The sequence below is a fragment of the Anser anser genome (genome assembly GCF_964211835.1).
Source record: "Anser anser genome assembly, chromosome: 1".
NCBI classification, from domain to species: domain Eukaryota; kingdom Metazoa; phylum Chordata; class Aves; order Anseriformes; family Anatidae; genus Anser; species Anser anser.
Window position 1 is genome coordinate 181,234,521 of NC_139720.1, and position 21,444 is coordinate 181,255,964.

General features: G+C 41.9%; 1 protein-coding gene across 7 annotated transcripts in view; it reads right to left on the bottom strand.

Moving 5' to 3' along the window:
* Window positions 1–16,430, bottom strand: part of ENOX1 (ecto-NOX disulfide-thiol exchanger 1) — a 365,091-nt gene extending 348,661 nt beyond the window's left edge. For 5 of the 7 annotated variants that reach the window (XM_083811360.1, XM_083811368.1, XM_083811367.1 and 2 more), the window contains exon 1: window positions 16,029–16,429. The gene's annotated coding sequence lies outside the window, so the exon portion shown is untranslated. Of the gene's footprint in view, window positions 1–15,864; window positions 15,931–16,028 lie in introns of those variants that run through there. The other 2 variants (XM_083811361.1, XM_083811365.1) reach the window with 2 other exon arrangements.
* Between the last annotated feature and the right edge of the window lie 5,014 nt (window positions 16,431–21,444).

Sequence of the window (21,444 nt, forward strand, 5' to 3'; positions counted from 1 at the left end):
TATGCACATCAAGTTGTTGTTACAGCAAGGTTTGTTCACTTGCATTGCCAAAATGAAGGTCTCTTAAAAAATAAAAAAATAAAATAAAATAAAATAGACCATTGAAAATAACTCCCTAATCTGCCATCCTTTCAATAGAACTGAAGTGCTCTTCACACACATAGTACACAAGCATCTTGAATTAGCAGGGAACTATTTTTAAATACATGAAGGCTAAGATACGAAATTAGTTTCATGGGGAATGAGAACCTAAGAGATTATTTACTTTCCCTTAATTACTTTGACTCACCACTCATTTAGCTTGCCAATAGTACTACCTATTTCACACTCAAATTTTGAATCTAAAGACATGCAAGTATGTTTTTTGAACATTTAAGATTATGGATCTTAGTGACATAACTGCATTTCTCAACATGACTGACCCACATATAAGCTACTTAAAGATACTGTACGGTACAAATATTTCTTTCTTTGGAACAACTGCCTCAAAGTAAGGATCCCTGCATAAAAATAAGCACCTTTCTTTGAGCAAACGCATGAAAATTCTGATAACTGTACAAAATTATTATAATAGATGCAGGTAGCCTATTATACTACTGATCTCATATAATGAAAGGAGTTAAACAGAAATTAGTACTAAAAAAAAATATTTTTGAGAGAAAGGAACTCAGGTAACAAGACAGTACAACTTCTAAGCCTGAAAGAAAGGCTCAAGTTTCTAAGCCTCAGAGTAACAAGAAATTAAGTGCATACATTGAATAAAAAATAAATAAATAAATAAATAAATAAATAAATAAATAAAAGTAATAATAATAAGCTCTATAATCTTATCCCTGTAGAAAAAATAAAAATAAAAAATTATTAGGATCTTTTTGACAGAGTCTTGTAACATAGGAAAGTGGGAAAACAAAAATAGAAAGGGTGAAGGGAGCAAAGAATAGGGAAGTAATAAATGTATGGTGATCTAAAAAGAAAATAGCAAGTCTGAAATATAAAAGAAATGGAGGCCACAGTTTAAAAAAAAAAAAAAAAAGACATGAGACAGGAGAAAGAAGGGTTAAAAATAAAAGGAGAGAAGGCAAGGGATAGGAAGACATGGAAGACATGGAAGGGACAGCTTAAAAAAAAATAAAAGGAACCACAACACAGCTCTAAATTCCTCCTTCCTCCCCCCCGCCCAAAAAAAATTACAGTGGAAGCCAGAGCTGGAAGAAAAGCAAGTGCAAACCATTTCAGTAGCTAATGAAGCTCCCTTCAGTGCTGACAGCCCTGGGAGCAGTCCTGTCTCTGTCAAGCAGCGGGACTTTTGGCCAGAACTTCTCTTGTCCCCTTGGGAATAAGGTTGAGCTGAAGCAATGCCTGGATGATTTTCAATGCTTTAACACCTGAGACACTGCGTAACATAACATCAGCTCTGGATTTTTTAGGATGACTAGTTTTTGCTAAGAGGATTAAGAGGTGCAAAAACTGTCAAAGTACTTTCTATACGTAGCAGCACATACTACTGCCACCATGTATCTGAAAGTGTGAGTTTGTATCTGAAATGATGAATTTCCTCATTAAGCAAAGTTATCAAACCATTAACGTTATAAAGTAAGAATTCTATCAGCTGACAATGACTAATTTAGCAGGAAAAAATTAGAGGCTGTTAAAGCAATTAGCAAATGAAAAATTTTAAGCGGTGTTTCTGAAGATTTTCAAGAGATTTGATGAGAAAGAAGCTTGGGCTTTGGGTCACAGTTTTCAGCAGTGAATTTTGTGCTTTTCCAGCAGAACAACCATTGCAGTGTAGAAAAAGAAAGAGGAGAGACCCTGAATAGAATTTCTCAAATCACTTATTATAATATAATGAATATTAACAATACATAGTACAAATTCTCTTGAGAATTGACTATTGCTGGGTTTTGGATCCCTTCTTCTAGGCTGTTCAGGTTGCTAGGGAATTTCACAGTTAATGGTGTATTTCCATATGAATGTTTGAAGAAGGGGGAAGGGTTTGCAAAACTGAATCTTAAGCATGGAGTTTTCTTTGTGCTTTTGAGAAAAAAAAAATCCAATGTTCTTGTAAAGCTGAAATAGGACACTCTTTCAAACTTACTTATGCATTATCTACGTTTTTTTAGGAGAAAAAAAAATCATAGAAAATAGAGTCACTGTGAGGAAGAGCTTGCTTCTCTTGCTATGGCCAGCAGTAATACACCAGACTTGCCATGGTACACACTCAAAGGGCAACAAGTGGTCTAGAAAACATAGCAGCTGTATTTTGCTTTGATGGTTAAAAGCAAGAGATATATTTTGTTTTAAACAGATTATATGCACATTTTTCATAGACCATTTGGAAAGCACATAGCTGTGGGCTTCCCAGTGACAAATACACAGAGACACCAGCAAGTGACAACATACTTTGTACTCCTTGACATGGATGAAAGAATTCAGTTCAACTGTTCTATTTTTTTCTATTTCAAAAGAGAAATGCCTAGGAAAAAGATCTTTTAGCCCTGCTTCCTGAGAAGAAAGCTTAAAGGATGGCTTTATCTTTCCCATCTTAATCTATTTCTCCTTTCCTCAGTAACTTTGGGTGTCATTGGTAGACATCAACGAAAACTGAAAGAGGGCAGAATCCCTTCATTTTTCTGAAAATAAGTGTCTGGAAAGAGGGGTAAAAATAACTAATGTCCCAAGGTTTGAAAGGTAGGTATTCAGTTTTCTATCAGAAAATGCACAGAGGAATCGCCACTGAAGAAGAACCCGCAGAAAACAAGGCAGGGTTGGCTCCAAGCTCACATCACTACCACTTATCTGGTTATGCTTTCCCATCCTTCAGAATTCAAAACATCTCAACTCTGGCAACTCTTATTTACTGCCCGTGTACAGTAAATAGAGACACACTGTCATTAGCAGCTACTGTGACAGTTGATCTTCACACCACAGTATTATCCTAATAAACTGTTTCTATGCCCCAGGGTCTTTGTTCTCATACAACTGACCTAACAGCTGGTCACCCTGGATCTTACACAAAGCATGACGAGCACAGAGGTTATATGAGTTAATTGCATAGCGACTGCAGAGTAGCATGCTTTCTTCCGTTCAGCAATGTGTTTTTTCTCTACTGAAAACAATTGGAGTTACACTGTAATTCAAGTTAATGATAGAACGGTATATGTGGATAACTCTATCATTAGTTAATGTTACCACCACACGAGCTTGCCTGTATGGTATTTGACAACAAAATTCAAGTTAAACAACCTCCTCCAGAATGAAGACAATATTGGATTAATTAGGTAACTTGCTAGACATTTAGAAAATGAAGATGAATATCCCTTTTATAACCATATTAAAATCCTGAGGAATAAGAACCAGATTGTAATCTGTTATTGTAGTGTAAATCATGAATATCTCCAGTTTGAATTATTTGAGATTTAAATCCCTGGAGATCAGAATCTGGCCCCATCAATCTTAACAGAATATTTGACTTATTGCTCGCATAAAAAGGATGTAATTTCCATCAACACATAATGCACAGGAAACCATTTGTTTCCTAGGAGAGTTCAAAATTCTCAGAAAAAATGTAAAAAAATAAAAAAATAAAAAATCTACTTATTCTGGTAGTCCTACCATCTTCTATTATTTTTATTGGTCTGTATGCTACTTTTGCTTTTAAGTATGGAGTGGAAGTCAGGAGAAAGGCTGAAACTGGGTTCCATTACTCAGCCTTTTCCCCACACATTTCCCAGAACTCAGGCAACTTTCTTCCTCCAGCTAAAGACAGCTGTTGGAAATACTCCAAGAAGTCCATAAAGATTTTACTAGGTAAAACACAAACCACACATTACTCAATTCATTTTGTAACAAGATTATTCCTTCACATTGGTCCAAAACTGAGACCGTGCAACTCTGAAAATACACCAAAATGTAGTAACTGAGTCACTAGTCTCTAAATAGTCTGGCCTAACACTCTCTCAGTCTATTTTTAGTTGTGCTTTAGCAGTCTGGGATATGTCTACATAAGCCTTTTGAAGACAGGTTAGTTTTCTCTCTGCCTAAGCTTCCTGATACTTCCATACCAGCCAGGGCCGAACCTCAAGTTGTGTTACCAAGGGATCATGAAAAAGTGAATTTATCATAATGTTTCGAGCCTAACAGTGCAGGATGGCAAAACGCTCAACATTGGGCTTGGCAGGAAAGAAAACGCTTTCAGATCTGAAATGTATCCATGTTAAACCTCCAGCATCTCCTATAACGTGCCTGCTATATTATCCATTATTCTGACACAAACAGACTGACCATCTGCATTACAGTTTAAGCTGTAAACCACACCCCTTCCGACTGTCCCATTTCCTTTTATCCCACTCACCGTAGGGCTTGGCAAGAATCACAGACAAATAGAGCTGGAAACAGCTACATGACAGGGTCAGTTATCTCCTTCAAAGATAACACAGTTACATCTAAAACACACTTAAGAGACCTCAACAGACACAGGCCCCACAACGTTCACACAATCCACTCCAGTACCCCTAGGCATTCTACCACTAGAACATTTTTCATAAACTCATTCTTTCTTGCAACATAGTCAGCCTATTACCCTTACTCTACTTATTGTGGGGTTTGTAAACAGACTTCCCCCCCCCCCTTGTATGTCAGACTTCATCCTGTTCTCCATCATCGTTCAAAGCATTAATCCTATCAACTAGTTTCTATAGCTGCTGAGGACTGGTTTTTTTTGTTTGTTTGTTTGTTTTTCCCTCAGATATTGACTGTTATTTATTTGCAAGCTGAAGGAAGAAAATTTCCACTTGAACTGAAGTGTCATCAGGCTGCAGTTGGTCAAAATCCTTCTGAAACCATCATTAGTTGTGTTCCTAAGATTTTGGGTTCCTTGGGGATTATCTTGCTGTGTAAAATTTATACAAAAAACATATTCAATTTCATTCTAAATACACCTGCATTATTGAGGACCACAGAGTAGAGACAAAAATAAAGACAAGATCTTTCCCTGCAGTGGATGACCAAGAGAAACTGAAGGAAGAGACCATAAATAACCTTTTCTCCAGCCAACTCTTAGTTCTGGTGACTGTTCTTTCTCACCAAGAATGAACTCAGCATTAGGACAAACCTACTTCAGAAGTTCTCATTTCATTTTGTTTCTGCGGCTGCTATGCTTGCTCCTCAGGCACTTAGAGAACACCTTGTCTTACAGTCATTCCATGGGATCCCTTAGAGACATGACTGATAGCGCTACAAAGGCCCACATCTTTCCTTGCATGGATGCTTATAGCTACTCTCTGAACATTTCTCATATCCAGTGAACCATCTTGCATTAATGTAAGTGCTGTTTATTTTAGGCTTTGGTTTTCAGTTCTGCATTTCTTTTTTCCTTTATCCATTGAACGGTGAACGAGTGAATTTAAATCTCTTTAAACGGGCAATACACAGAGGCTTATATCTCACCCTGTATTGCTCATTTTGTGTTATGCTGACAGCAATGTTACCACAAAAGAAAGTTTCTCATCAAGTTTTAAGTCTTCATTTTCCTAGTGTTTAAGACATGAATGGCTATTGCTCTTTGTCCTCCCTGATGACAAAGACAAACTGATTCCTCTAGAACGAAGTGACGTTGAAGAGCCACTGAAACAGCTAGAACAGTGACTTCAGTGCTCATCACAGCTATATTTCAGTGACGGCAAGGGTGTCAGAGCATCTCATCTCCCGTATTATCAAACTCAATATTCTGCTTTTGATTCAATTTTCAGTTCCATCTGGCAGCCCATTTGCCATTGAAGAACCAAAAGAAATAGATTTTCTGCATGATTTCAAGATGGCCACTAGTCTTTTCCATCTAGCTACTCTCATGTCTCTTATACCTTAGATATAGAAGAATTGTTTGATTATAGTGTTTGACCACTTCATACTACTCCCTATATTCTTGGGCAATATGAGCCTGAAAAAAAATATTACTTTTATCAATTCTATTTCCCTTGTAGAATACAGCACCAAATAGAATCAACTTCTTTATGATGGAAAAGGTAAACCTAGATGAGAGACTGGCAATCTTATAAACAGCTGCACTGTCAGATGTGCTGCCTACTTCCAGATTCTAATTAATGAAACCCACTCTGACTGTGCAGTACTCCATTCGCTTCCTTCTCACCACTGTCCACGGAGGGTGGATTACATTAAGCAGCTACTCCGTTCTCATTATCAGCAAGACTTCTCTTTCCGTATCCCCAGAGATTTTATGTAGTTACATAATCTCTCTTAGTATTTCCCAAGAAACATAAAAAGAAATTCCAAATTTCAACCTTTCACTTAAAAAAAAAATGTTAATAGTTTCCTTCTCAAACAAAAATTGCAGCCTTGTATTTTGCAAAGAAAACAATATTAACTACCCATTACATATGTTCTGCAAAATGATACATAAGTTTAACAAATGCAACATGGAAAACAAAACTGTAAAACCCAACTAATGACACACATACTGCACCTGGTTTCACATGTTTTCTGTAATAGCATTAACCTTTTAACAGAATTGGCAAGCAGCTGGATAGCTAAGTAGATTGGCAACAGTACACGGAGCCTTTCACCTGGAGTGTATCAGCTCAAGTTTAGCCCAGCTCCCTCTAGGAACTGAAAACATGTGCTCTCTCACAGGCTGTCAGTGAAATAAAATGGTAATTGCTATCTGCTTCATACAAAATTGGAGATTACACTGCAGAAGAAGAGCCATCAGCATAAACAGCATTTCCTCTCAGTGTTAAGATATGAATAACCTTGAACCAAAAACTGACCAAGGGTCCCTTCATTTGTTAAAATGATATTGACCTAAGAGATGCTCATTTTGGGCCAAGTAACAGAAAGGCAACATAATGAAGATTTTAAATCAAACTTATTTTCCAAGTCCTTTAAGTTTTCATTCATAGCAGCCTGCCAACAGTACCTCTGTTTATACTCTGCCTGAAGACTGTGGAAGCCAGATGCCTGCATGCAGAGGAGGCATGAGGATGCCTGAATAGACCATCTTTTACAGCTAGTAAATCCACACAGAGTGCTTGTTCACATCCAGGTGCCTGCCATCCTTATCTGCCAGCAGAGGACCATAAACATACACTTTTTTTTGATGCTTCTATAACCATACTACCCTGAGCTGTGATCTCATCAAACTTCACTGCTAAGCAAGGGTCAGAACTCCATGGAAAATTCTCAATAAGCTAAGTGACTAAGTGGATCACTTACTCAGTAAATGCTTTCTTCTGAGTTGGTGCTGAAGTAATGCCAACATCCACCGCAAGTCATCAGAAGAGATTAATCCATGGATCTTTGCCACCAAACTCTAAGCCTCTACCACTGCAGAATGTGAGGGAACTGTTTGCTTCACTTGGTAGCAATAGCAAGCTCTTATTCTATATGCACAGGAGACACCAAATTAGGGTATAACACAATTTCACAGAATGTCAGACCAGCAAAACACAAGGAAGCAATCTGCTACTTTCAGATGAAACAAACTTATTTGTCATCACTGAAAATCCTCTTGACTCTTCTTACAAGGGCACAAGTATCAGCACCTCTTCTAAGAGTGTGCTCTCACTCCAGTTATTGCATTCCACCTCCCTAAGTGCACCTCGTGCCTTTATCAGCTACTTCTATTTCATTTCTTTGTTTCCCTGTCAAAATGCTTGCTAACAGGTATGGGTAAGTCTAGACAGAATTGTAAAAAATGATGTTAAACTCTAACCGTATTCTACCCCAGACACACCTGTTATGTCCTGAAACTTTTTTACACAGTGTATAGGGCACAAACTCCTTTAAAATCTACATAAAGCCAACCTGTCATGCCAGAATAATTGTGTGTTATCCACTCTGGTCACAGAGGAACTGTTCTGTTGATGAGATCTAGAATACCAAAGCCCACATCCTAAACACTATCTTAAATGTACCTGGGGGGGGGGGGGGGGGGGGGAACAAAAAAAAAAAAAAAAGGAAACTGCTTTAAAGTCTCATTTAAACTATTACAAAAAATAAAGATTTATTAACATAAACAAATTGTAATTAAGACAGTTGTTGACCTAGCTCCTCTGTGCAAGGACAACAGACAGAATAATAACCTTGTACTTTGACAGCATCTTTCATCCAAAAGGATTCCATCCAACAAGCCTGATCTTACACACACTTACAAAGAAGAGCACTTAACATATGGAGTAATCCTAAGTAAACTAACCTACCTACCCACAGCTTTACCCACTCAATTGTACAGGTTATTTTTGTCTACCTTATCCATCCATCAAAAAAAATTATCCATCCATCAAAAAAACTGCCCTTCTAATATCAGCAATGCATAGGCAACAACTTCAGCCCTAATCCTTAGGCTCTGCCCTAAAAAAAAAACGTTTTTCCATTTTCATTCAACCTCTTCTCAGACCTCCATCACCAACGCTATCAACCAGCCCCCAGAGACAAGGACCAGCAAGGGCTGAACCTGGTTTACACATTGAAGGATTTCTTTTTAAAGTTACCTGGGATGTACCAGGAGTGCATTGTTTACAGACCAATGTTTTTTCTCATATTACGCTGCTCACAGGAAATCTAGAGGAAGCATAAACCTGGCCTCTATAACTTCGTAACATGGCTTTCTTGCACCAAAACTTATTTAAACCAAAAGCCAGTCTCACCAAACAACTCTGCCACAGATCATCTTTCACTTGAGTTTGGCACTCATGCAAAATTGCTGTTTTAATCACCATCCAGCATGGAAGGGTTATCCCAAATCACCTGTTTTTACCTTGCAATTACTAAAATAGACCTTGTTTAATCAGTTGGCTGCCAGGTATTCACAACACATGGCAGAGGGAAATCCACCTCCTCCCCTGCAATTTGCATGGCTTTTGGAAAACTTTCCCCTATGATACCAGACTGCACTATGGTTTTTTGTTTGACTGTTTGTTTGTTTGTTTGTTTTTCCCCTGAATACATGCTTCAGAGTAAAATAAATTACAAGAAACCATTGTAATAGCATCATTCCAGGCAAGGGTTCCTCAAGAAAACACCCACTATACCATGAACCTGCATCTTGCCTGTCTGTTTTCACCCAGACTGAGTGGATGAAGGAGCTATTTGAAGCAGTACACCCTGAGAAACATTATTCATGCTTCTGTCTTCCTCTCACGGCCTCTTCCAGAAAACAAGTCACTGACAGTAGTCATCTGGACTTGCACTGCACACAGACTAGCCAGATCACAGCAGACAACTGGTAAGAGATCATAATGGGTACAGAGGCAGGGAGGGACACAAAGGGATAATTAGCAAGTTCTACTGCTTCATCATTCATGCCTGATGGCAGTGAGCTTCATTATATGAAGAAACAAAATGCTGCAGAAGCTGTCACCCCTGTGCCCCCTATACCACCCTGAGATGCTCGCTGTTTTCAAAAGGGAAAACAAACGAATGAAAAAAAAAAAAGAAAGAAAGAAAGAAAAAAAAAAAGAGTTGTTTACTAGAAAATCTACTGTAGCTAATCCTTGCATATCCATCATCCCAGCATTAGATCAACCTGAGCCCATATGATGACCCTGCTCTGAGTCATGCTTTTTTAAAACCATAAAACCCAACTGTCTTGGCACTGGAAATTGCTTTGCCAAGGTACGAACACTCCAGCTTGAGAAAAATCAAGTCAAGGATTGCTGGCCCAGGTTCTGACCTAGTTTCTCCTGTAACCTTCAGCTCAAACTAGAACAAACCACAGACACGAAAAAGGGCTGTTAGATCTTGTACTCCTACACCTTTAAAATGCAGAATCTCTTCCTCCAGTACATTTTAGTGACTCGCCTACAGAAAGGACTTGCCTAAAACTCTTATTTTAAACATCTGAAAGGGAGGTTCTCACTATACCTAGGCTAATACAGGCCCTAATACATATTCCTATCATTAAGCTTTTGCCCAGAATTCAACTTAAGCTTTTTCTTCCTTTATTTCATTATGAGGATGACAGGACACTGGAACAGGTTGCCCAGAAAAGCTGTGGATGAGCCACCACAGGAAGTTTTCAAAGTTGGGATGTACGGGGCTTTCAGCAACCTGGTCTAATGGATGATGACCCTGACCACATCAGCAGGGTGGGATTAGATGACCAAACCATTCTGTGATTCTCTTCTCCCACATAATGCACTGAAAAAAATAGATTCCTTCGACTGTAATACATTTCAGAAATCTCAATATAGTTTAATAATCTACTCACATTTGGTGCCAGGCTAAATATATATATATTTCTGAATATTTCCCCTCAAGCTAGTTCCTTCGGACATCTGATCATTTTGTTGCTCTTCTTTGAGCTCTACTGAAATAGTCTTTAACATCCTGTTGATATGGTATTCAGTTTTCAGATGTGTTTGTGGCAGATGCGTACAAAAAGGAAACATAGAATGGTTTTGGGTAGGAAGGGACCTTAAAGATCACCCAGTTCCACCCCCCTGCCATGGGCAGGGACATCTCCCACCAGACCAGGTTGCCCAAAGCCCCATCCAGCCTGGCCTTGAACACCTCCAGGGATGGGGCATCCACAGTTTCCCTGGGCAACCTGTGCCAGTGCCTCAGCACCCTCTGAGGGAAGAATTTTCTCCTAACCTCTAACCTTTAAGGTCCCTTCCAAACTTCTAATCTAAATCTCCCCTCTTGTAGTATTAAACCATTCCATCTCATCCTATCACTCCACCCCCTGACAAAGAGTCCCTCCCCAGCTTTCCTGTAGGTACTGGAATGCTGCTGTAAGGTCTCCCTAGAGCCTTCTCTTCTCCAGGCTGAACAACCCCAACTCTCTCAGCCTGTCTGTCTTCATAGGAGAGGTGCTCCAGCCCCTTGACCATCTTCATGGCCCTCCTCTGGACCCGCTCTAACAGCCCCACATCCTTGTGCTGAGGGCCCCAGAGCTGAAAGCAGCACTCCAGGTGGGGTCTCAGGAGAGCAGAGCAGAGGGGGACAATCACCTCCCTCACCCTGCTGGCCATGCTGCTTTTGATGCAGCTCAGGATATGGGTGGTTTCTGGGCTGCAAGCACACTTTGCTGGCTCATGGTGAGCTTCTCGTGAGCCAACACCTCCAGGTCCTTCTCCACAGGGCAGCTCTCAACACATTTGAGGAATCCCACTTCTTTGTTCACTGGCATAGCACCTTGTTGTTGTCAGCTCAACTACAAACTGTGCTGTTCTGTAATCAAGTCACACTGCGAACCTGTGTATTTCTTCCCGCTGGGTCTTAATTCTAGATTACTTCGAGCATTGCTATTATCCATCAGTAAATTCCCAATTTGAGACCTCCTCTCCTATGAGCCTGCCTTTTCATGAACTTTGTTCCCTTTGCTCTACTATCCTGTAACAATTCTACTTAACTTCAGTTTACTCCAAAGCAAAGATGTTGCTAGTTTCAAAGGTTACAGGTTTTGCTTGAGGCCCCTATTCAACAAAGCATTTAATTACATGCCTAACTTTAACCACATGCTTAAATCCAATTGATCTCAGCAAGCAGAGATGAGCTTAAGCATATGTTAAAAAAGAAAAAAAAAAAAAGTTAGGCATGCAAGTCAATGCTTTGCTGAACCAAATCCTCAGTTTCTGTAATCACATGGATGATTTATTTTCCATCTTTGGCAAGAATTGACAGCTCAATGCTTTCATGTTACAGGATTTAAAAATGAAGCTTCTCGAGAGTCCAAAACTGACATCATGCTTTTGTTCCTTTCTTAAAATAATAAAGGGAAATAAATACTTAAGCAAATATCCTACAGTACGACAATCATTAAGCCTCTAGGATTTAAACACACAGTGACTCTACATTCTCGTTACTGCAGTACCCTCTGAAAAAGATAAAATAAAATTTAAAAGCCATGTGAAAATGTTTAAAAAAGACTTGCCGCACGTGCATCTCAGTAAGATAAGCAGCATGTTCCCTGCTAGCTCGTTAGCCACTACCATCATTGCTTAGTTAAATGGTGAGAAAAAAGCTGTCAATTTCTTAATTCTTTTCTAACTAAACACATTTAAATAAAATGGATTTAACTCATTGCTCCAAGAAAGATTTAAGGGGGAGAAGTGGCAAGAAGTTACCAGTCTTTGGGTTTGGTCATGGGTTGACTACTTCTACCAGTCTCCAACCCACATGACAGCAGATGTAAGATTTCACGTCGATAAACAACAAATGCAGTTGGCATAACAGGAATTTTGTGGAGAGTGTTTAAAATCACTTCCAAATGTCTTCCATTGTTTACATGCAGACTACTTCATGACCTTTCTCTTAATTATTTTTTGGTTTGTTTTGCTTTGTTTATTTGTACTGTTTTGCTTCTTTTGCCTTCCCTCATTCTGCTGCCTGGTAACTACAGGTAGGGGCTACATGGAATGGAATTAGGCAGCCATACCAAGAGTAATCTGCGCACTACCCCACTGTAAGTCTCTGGGTTTGGGAGGAGTGCCATCTGAGAAAGAAATGACGAAGAAAAAAATGGAAAATGACTACTTCCTCTCCAACCATAAAGCCTTCCAAAATTCAATTAACGTGTTCTAAACTAAACTGTCAACACATGCTATGGCACTAAAATGTTTAATTACAAATGTATATAAGAAAGTAGCTGCTCATTGATATTTATCAGAATTATAATATTCCCTGACCATTGCATTTCAACCATTGTTATTGAAGTGACATTTGTTTTAAGTCTTTTGTCCCTCAGTAGTTACAATGAGCCCTAAAAATCCTATAGACAATATATATGATCATATATATAGACAATATATATAATCACACCTGTCGTATCTCTTAAATAGCACTACAAACCCCAAAAGCCACTCAGAGATGTAGTTCCCACACCTAGCACAAATAGCATTGTTTACTAATGATTACTAAAGGATTACATTTGCTGTTTTCCCCACAGCAAATACATCTTGTGATTTTAGGTTTTCTAAGATGGAAATGATATCTTCACGTTCACAGATTCAGTGGTGCAACCAATAGGAAAATCACCCCTGTGTTCATTTACAGCACAACCACTGTAAATGCTGCTGGATACCCAAGACCCGTAGGTAAAACTCTGAACAACTTTTTGCCACTTTCTACTATAAAGGAAGGGCAGGAGGCAAAGAGGCAGAAGTGTAGAAACTCCTCTGCGCCACTGTACATACAACTACTCATCTGTGACTGCTCATCTCCTTTTCCCACTGCGGTTCTAAGCACTAACACCTGCTGGAAAGCTGAAACCCGATAGGCAGTAAGTACAGATACAGGGTTAGAGCCACAGCCTGCACTAATGGATTTTTTCGGATAGATGGCAGTGCACAAAGTGCATATGAGACTGGTCCAGGGTCGAGAATCCATTTCAATGCTCAGACACTAACTAAGGGAATTACTGCATTATCAAAAGGGCTTTTAGAAAGATCATGGCTTCAGACCCTGTCCTGCTGCACTGGGATAGCTTTAGCTCTTTTGAAGGGGTGAACTGGGTGCCAAAAACATAAAAGTAGCAAAGCAGAGCTTTGGATTTTATTTCCCATTCCTGTGAGTGGCAAGGGGGTTGTTTATTTTTTTTTAATGCATTCTAACAAACATGGTTTTAAAGCACAAAGCTAAAAGATGATTAGCAAGACTAAGTAGGAGATCCTGCATACTGGACACAGTAGATCATAAAACTGGTTCTCTGAGGTCAGTAACAGTATAGATTTAGAAATATTCCAGCAATAAAAAAGGGCATTTCAAATCACTCTCATTGGCAACAAAATCTACAAATACTACTCACTTTGTGCCCTCCTCTCTCTAACAGACACTGTTATCAAGCTAAGAAAGCAGCGTGAAATTTTAACCATTTAACTGCATTTAGCCTGGCAAGTCCCTTTCTCACAAAAGGAAAACCCTAACAAAGCAGCCGAAACGCACAGGAGCGGATCTCACTACACGGCTGGCAGTTCTGTGCCCACTTCGGGGTTTTGACACACAGCTCTCATGATGTGGAAGCATCCACCACCGTTTTGTTTTCTGTTCACAGTAGGGGGTTGCTAGGAAACAAAATACTATTGTCTGATTTCATGATCTATTGCCTGGTTTGCCTGGCGAGAGCGTCTCCTGAAGCTATCGCCGGATTATTTTACATTGCACGGAGATTAAGACTTACATTAAAACACATGTATGCAATGAGACGAATTGTAAAAAAAAAAAAATAAAAGCCTCAAAATTCAGGGGAAAGAAGACAAAGTATCCTGGAAAAATGAACTCTGGTAGCCCGGTGCTATTTATGTACATACACACTCGCACGTGCATCACCGCTCCCTTACTGTACCTATAGTTTTGTGGACTTGTCGGAGACTCTCTCGCCTCCGAGGACACAAAACGTTCCCTTACTACGGGAGAGCTACTGTACGCTGCAAGTTCTGTAAATACCACATGCTGCAGAACGCCTGGTGCCGCCAAGCAAACACACTGGAGTCATTTTTTCCAGATTTCAGCTGAGGGTTGTTTTGGTGCCTTAATTTCTTTATGTAATCGGTTTTGCACATTCGGACAGAGAGAAGAGTCTGAGACAATTACCCCCCTTGCTCCCCCCCTTTGGCTGTAATGCAAATAAATAAATAAATGAAAACATCAGGAAAAGAGATCTAGAATTGAAAGCCACAAAAGCACATTTCACCTCTTTTTTACAGCAAGGCATCTTTGTGAAGCAAGAGATTAACACATTATTAGGCACCACATTTGTTTGGTTCTATGAAGGCATCCCCACAGCACACGCGGAGACCTCAACACCAAAAAAATACACAATCACACTTAAAAAGCTGAGAGGGAGATGGAGAGGCTTCTGTACAATGCATTAGAGAAAGAGGTTTCAAATAAAACCTGCATAGTAGTTATTACTCTTTTATGCATATCTACGATTTCGCACCATGCACAACACGCGCTATTTCAAAGTCCTTTCAACTTATTTATTAATGTCGACGCATTTTATCATTCTGTTTTAAATTCCGGAAGAAAAAAAATGAATGAGGCACGTTGCAAAAGGCATCAAAGCTCTTGACACGCTACAGCAGAACTTCCAGCGATAAAAAGAGAAAAGTAACAACAGGCAAGACAGAAAATACACCAAGGCTTCTCGCCTCCCCTGCCCAGGGATGGACTCCCTCAGACTCCAACCTTCCTCACGGCCACCAGCCCTCTCCAAAACCACCCTGGGGATGAAAGACCGGGAGTAAAAGGCAAGGCAGCTTCTTTTGCAGCCCAGACAACAGCAAGATTAGATCAAAGCAACGGGAGATGGACACGACCCGCAGCCAATCCCGGGTAGGATACGGCTTTTCCCCAGCTGGGAAGCTCCTAGGGTAACCCCACTGCCACCCCGGGATGCTGGGGCGTGCAGCATCGCCCCGACACCTCCTCCGAAGCGCTCGCTCGGGCACCGGGGGGGACAGAGGAGGAGAGCGACGGGACAGCCACCCCCGGAGCCGCCACCGCTCTGGGAGCTGCAGGGGGGGCTGCCTTGCCGCAGCTGGGGACGCCTGGCTCCCCGCAGACACCAGCAGGGCTCTGCGAGGGGGGACACGGGTTCTGTAGGGTCCCCGGTCCCTGCAGGACAGGGCTGCGGGGCCCGGAGGGTGCTCCCCTGTGTGGGGGGGAGACAAAAGGGGGGTTCCCAGCCCAGCCCGGTGGGGGGCGGCGGCAATTGCAATTTACAAAAAAAAAAAAAAAAAAAGATAAATAAATAAATATACAAATATAAATAAATGGCCCGCTAGTGGAGCGCGGGGCGGGGGGGGGGCGGGCATGGGAAGGGTGTGGGAACACCCCAAAAGCAGCCGGCCCCCAAACAAGAGCCGAAGCCGGGCGCCCAGGAGAGCAAACTTTCCGACTCACCGGGGAGAGCCGGTGCCGGGGGGGCCGTGCACGGCCCCCGGGAAGCGGAGCCGGGACCGGGACCGGGATCGGGACCGGGACCGGTATCAGGGACAGGGGCTGCGCGGCTCGCCCTGCTCCCCTCGCCCTCCTTCCCTCCCTCCCCCTGCCCTCCCCGTACCTACCGGCTGCCGGTGCGGGGCCGCGGAGCAGCGGGAGCCGCCGCCCGCCCCCTCTCCTTTCCTCCCCTCCCCTTTTTCCCTTTTTCCTTTCCTTTTTCCTTTCCCTTCCCCTCCCCGGCGGCGCTGCAGCGGGCGGAGGACGCCCCGCGGCGGCGGGGAGCGGGGGGCCGGGGAGGAGGCGGCGGCCGCCGATGCACAGGGAAGGGAGCGAGCGGTGTGTCCGTGTGTCTGTCTGTCTGTCTGTCTGTCTGTCTGTCTGGGTGCGGGTGTGTGTGTGTGTGTGTGTGTGTGCGCGCGCGGCGGGGAGGGATGCTGCAAGGGAGCGAGGGAAAATTCTCCCCTCCTAGCGAAGCCGCCGACAAATGGCAAGGCAGGTGTGCAGGGGAGGCAAGGCTCCCGGAGGATGAGGAGGAGGAGGAAGAAAGAGGAGGAGGAGTGGGGGGAGGCGGCCGGGGGTGGGCTGTGAGGAGGGCGGGGAGCACGGAGCCCGGCGGCGGGAGCAGCCCCGAGGAGGAGGAGGAGGAGGAGGAGGAGGAGGAGGAGGAGAAGGAGGAGGAGGAGGAGGAGGAGGAAGAAGCGGCAGCGGGGAGCCCAGGGTAACTGGGGGAGGTGCCCCAAGTTGTCCCCCAAGCCTCCGCTCAAACTGCCCCAGCCGCGGCTTAGGGAGCTGCATCCCACCCGGTGGGCTCCCGGTGCGCCCTACGGAAAGCCCCCTGCGAGAAGTACCGGTGTCGGACACGGGGCTGGGGACAGGGTGAGGAGGGGGGCTTGGGCTCAGCTTTCCTTCAGGAAAGGGGCAGCTGGCCGAGGGCAGAGCATCCCTGCTCATGGGAACCGGTGTCAATAAGCAGTTCCCAAAATCCGAGCTGCTCCTAGAGGTGCCACCGAACACCTCGGTGGAGAAGAGACTTAGCCAAGCCCTTTGTGGCTGAATTTCATCCCTGACAAGGGGTGTTTGCGAGTCTGAACTCTCCGTGCTGCTTGGGAAAAGCCTGTTCTTCTCCTGGCCTGAGCTGCCATGGGAGGCTGCTGGAAGCGGCCCCATTGCGCGGTAGAGATGGCTGTGATTTAGTGCTGGAGAAAGCCTTTGAATGCCCATTTATAACAGGTTTCAGCACACTTCTGGGTGACGATTAGTTGGTAAGTGAAAAGTGGCTGTGGCTGAAAGGTGGAAACTAACATCAGATATTAAATATTGCACGCGGCAGCTATGATTTCTAGTAGTAGGAAGAAAATCTGATAGAAAAATCTCCAGTCTCTCCTTTTTTTCACAGTACTTCTTTCACCAAAGTGGCACTGAATTACATCCACAGGTATTGGGCTAATTGTGTATGCTCACCAGCCCATCATTTTGGGTTTACCAGCAAACATGCTTATGCAACAGAAGCAATTTCCACACCACTGGGCTCATCTGATTTAAACGACACTGGCTTGTGTTGCCTCCATGAGTAGCTTTTTTCCCCTGGCTGGTAGGGTTAGTGTCACAGCTTCAGTTTGAGAAGTGACAACAAATAATACTGACACAAATTATACCGAGCAATGCAAGGGCATACACATAGAGGACAAAAACCGGGAACTAATGCACTACCGTAGGTAAGTGTTAACTACCTCTGCTGAGGAGCAGGAGCCACTCTTTGCCCAGCTGTGCAGATGTGGATTACTTATTTCTTCATGCTTTTTTGTTTGTTTCTTTTGCTTTTCAGTTGTGATACAGATAGCTATATAAAGGAAAAATTTCTGGAGGCATTTCTGTTAGATGTAGCCCTGACAAAAGTAAGACGTAATTATAACTTGGGCATCCTATTCTATGCTATTTACAGTAAAACACATCTATTTAGTCCTTTAAAGCACAGACATTAAACCCATTCGTTCTTAAGCAACCACCTACTTTTAAAAAGCCTCCAGAAAACTCATGGAGAAGTTCATGCACAACTCATATTTATGCACAATTTACACCTTTAGCATAAATTGGTTTGGGAAATGAAGGACTAGTTAATAAATCACATCACTTCCAGTGTCTGAATATATTTAAGTTTGTTGCACTTATCTGCATTGAATTTGCTTTTTTCTAACACTGAATGTAGTTGTACTTAGAAACACACACATGTACTACTATGGAAACAAAAAAAAAAAAATAAAGCATTTTAAGCATACTCCTCTTGACTGTTGTGTAAGCCTTGGCTGGTATAAAATAGAGGTAAAAAATATCTCTGCCAATATCGGTCCTCTTTAACATACCTGACTGAAGTGTCAAAACTTGATAAAGTCATTTCATTAAGGCAGTTTAGGCTTGTCCTCTTCTCCTGTCCCATAGAACTGTCTGGATGAGAGCAGGCACCCAAACATGATCACGCACCCACATGTGTGTGTGCATGCACAAATCTGCAGAAGCAGGTGGTGTCTGCTCTGCACGATTTTCACCAACACGGGCTCCTTGCCTCATGTATTTGCTATTTGTAGGTCAGTACACTGCCAGGTCCCAGCCAAGATCTCACTGTGTTTGGTTCTGAATAGCTCTCAGGAAGTTGCTGGCTTGACCCTGGAGACTTTACAGTCTAATTTTTTAATAACTGAAGGATTTTTATTATTATTATTTTAAAAAGACACATTTTAGCTGTCTCGTAAGCATGCATTATAACCAAAGACTTCAACAGGAGCTGCACAGACACATCTGAGAGCACAATTAGGCCCTCTGGACCTTTTAAAGCTTCAAAAAATAGTCCTGTGTAATTCCTTCTTCTGTGGATACTGCAAGCTTTAAGAGAATTTCTGAAAGCTGTAAATTCCTATTTATCCACTAAGAGGCTCACAGGCAATCTTCCCCTAATGGAAATAGAACTGTAAAGCCGAAACATTAATATACACAATATGATACATTACGCAGGGATAGACTAGCCCGAGCCAATGGGAGGGCTGTGCTGCCGTGCCGTTACAGAGCCATAGCCAAACGGGTGAGTGGAGCCTGCTCGCTGAGTTCGGTATCTGATTTATAGCAGCACTCTCAAGAAGAAGAAAAAAAAAAAAAAAAAAAGGACAAAAAAATAGACAACATACGACCTTTGAATCCCTCATCTGCATTGGCTGGCAGCTGTTATTGGCTAATGGGAGAGCACCCTTTTGGTCTAAATACGAGCCAGCTATTCTTCAATAATGACGCTGTTAATATGCAAATCTCACTGCTCCGTCTACTGTAATCTCCCTCCACTGATTGGCTTCTGTGATGAAAAAATTCAGGTTATTAGTTGGCAGACAAAATACACTCTTCAGGTTCCCCCTTAAGATGAAGCGTTATAAAGCCTGGAGAATGTACGTGCTAGAGACAAACAACAACAAAGCAAGACAAAAAGAAGCAAAGAAAATGGGATTAGAAACATGATAAAAGGGGGAGTTGTACATTTAAAAATACTCCTGATTCTCTTTCTTCTTTCTAGCTTTCTCTTGGGACTTTTGTCAGTTACTATAGATAGGCCATTTTTGTCCTTTTTTTTTTTCAACCTTTCCCTCTTACAGATGTGTGCTTGAGTTCACGGCAACAGACTTTAATTAGTACCAAAAATGTAATTTCTGTGCTAGAAGACATTCATGTGTCTGCCTTCATGGGTCAGCTTTGCTGGCCTGCCCACAGAACATTAGGAAGGGATACATCACTATGCATTGGCGTGTATCTTGGTATTGAAAAGGTGAAGGGAGCAATTGAATGAGAGGCAATCTATAGTTCAAGTCTTTAAAATCCATTCCAAAAAAAAGCAACCACCAATATCAGCACCTGTATTGACATATTTGTCATAAAAGGCCAGACTTGGGCCAACCACTGAACTTTTCACCAAGGACCTTTTCTACAAGATAAGGAGCTGATGGGAGCACTCATGCCAACTGAACCGTCAAGATTAGCATTTCATTTTCCATCAGAAAATATGGCATATATCCCAATATGGCATACAAGAGTGAGATCTGTTCTCTGTTGTACGGTATAGAAATTAAACACTTCCATCGACTCTGGTAGTGTAAATTCTGAGAACTTTCACAGAGACGGATTGGGCTCAGGGATCTCCAAAGCTGACCTGCAGCCACACTGTTCCTCCCTCTTTGCTTTTGTTTTGTAGACCTTCCCTCGTTCTTGCAATCCACCTCTCCTGACACATAGCACCTGACAGGCTGCATCGTCTTCAGTGTGGTACAGACACATCCAGCTCTCCCCCTTCCTTCCCTGAAGTGACAAATGAGATCAACTTATTAATTTCCCAGATCTATGTATCTGCACTGAAATCACGGTCCCAGTGAAATCAAAACAAATTTTGTCATTGATTTTGTAACAGCCCTGGTTTTCCTTCACAGGACTGGCAGCAAAGTATTTTTGGAGAACTGGACACTGATTCTAATTTCCAGATGAGAGGAAGAAGGCCGGCTACTGCTAGTGTACAATGCGTGACCCTTCTCTTTCCTCAGGCGTTTTGCCAAGGGGAAAGGGCTGAGGGCTCAGCTCATAGGAGGCTTCCCACAGGGCTTTTGATTAATTTGCCATGAAAACAGGATCTGTGTGTATATATATATATATATATACATATATAAAGATAGATACCAAGCCTGCTGCAGTTCAAGTAGCATTTGGACAACACTCTCAGACACATGGTCTGATTTTTATTTTTGTTTTTTCTGTGTGTGTGTGGTCCTTTAGGGACCCAGGAGTTGGACTCGATTCCAACTCGGATATTCTATAATTCTATGATTCTATGCCATGGAGCTGCTTTCCTTTTCTGTCTCACGTATTTCAGATGCAGAGATAATGGAAATAGCATAAGCAGAAATGCAGGCAGGTATCTGAAACTAAAGGTTAGAAGGAAAAGGTTTTGACAAGAACCACATAGGCTCTGCCTGAGCTTCCCACAGCAAAGGTCAAACAATAAGCTTCACACAAATTAATAGCACTTCAGCTACTGTAAAGGAACTTTAATATTTCAGTTTCAGTAGAAAGCCTGAAAAATGTATAATGTATAATGCAATTCATTTATTTTTCTGAGTGTTTTTTTTGTTGTTTTTTTTTTTCTGAGTGTTTTTTTTTTCTTTCCCAAGTGGTATGACCATTTCTTTCCAATATATATTAGGATCCTCATTTAATAAATAATAATAAGGCTAGTTAGTAATTAACTCTTAATTGTGCTCTCCCTGGTATTGCTCTAGGGTTAAAAAAAAAGGGTCCACATGCTTCAGCAGGCAGAGCTACAAAACACATCCAACCAGATAATTGACACAGCCGTTGAGCCAGCACAGTGTTAACTCTCTTTTAAGCTTCCTCAAATCATCTAGCTTTAGAAACCATGTAACTTAATTGGATTGCTACAGACCTGACAGTTCCCCACGTACTGTACGCTAACGGATTGCATCGTTACTGTATGACTGGATGCATAAGCTACTGCTGTCA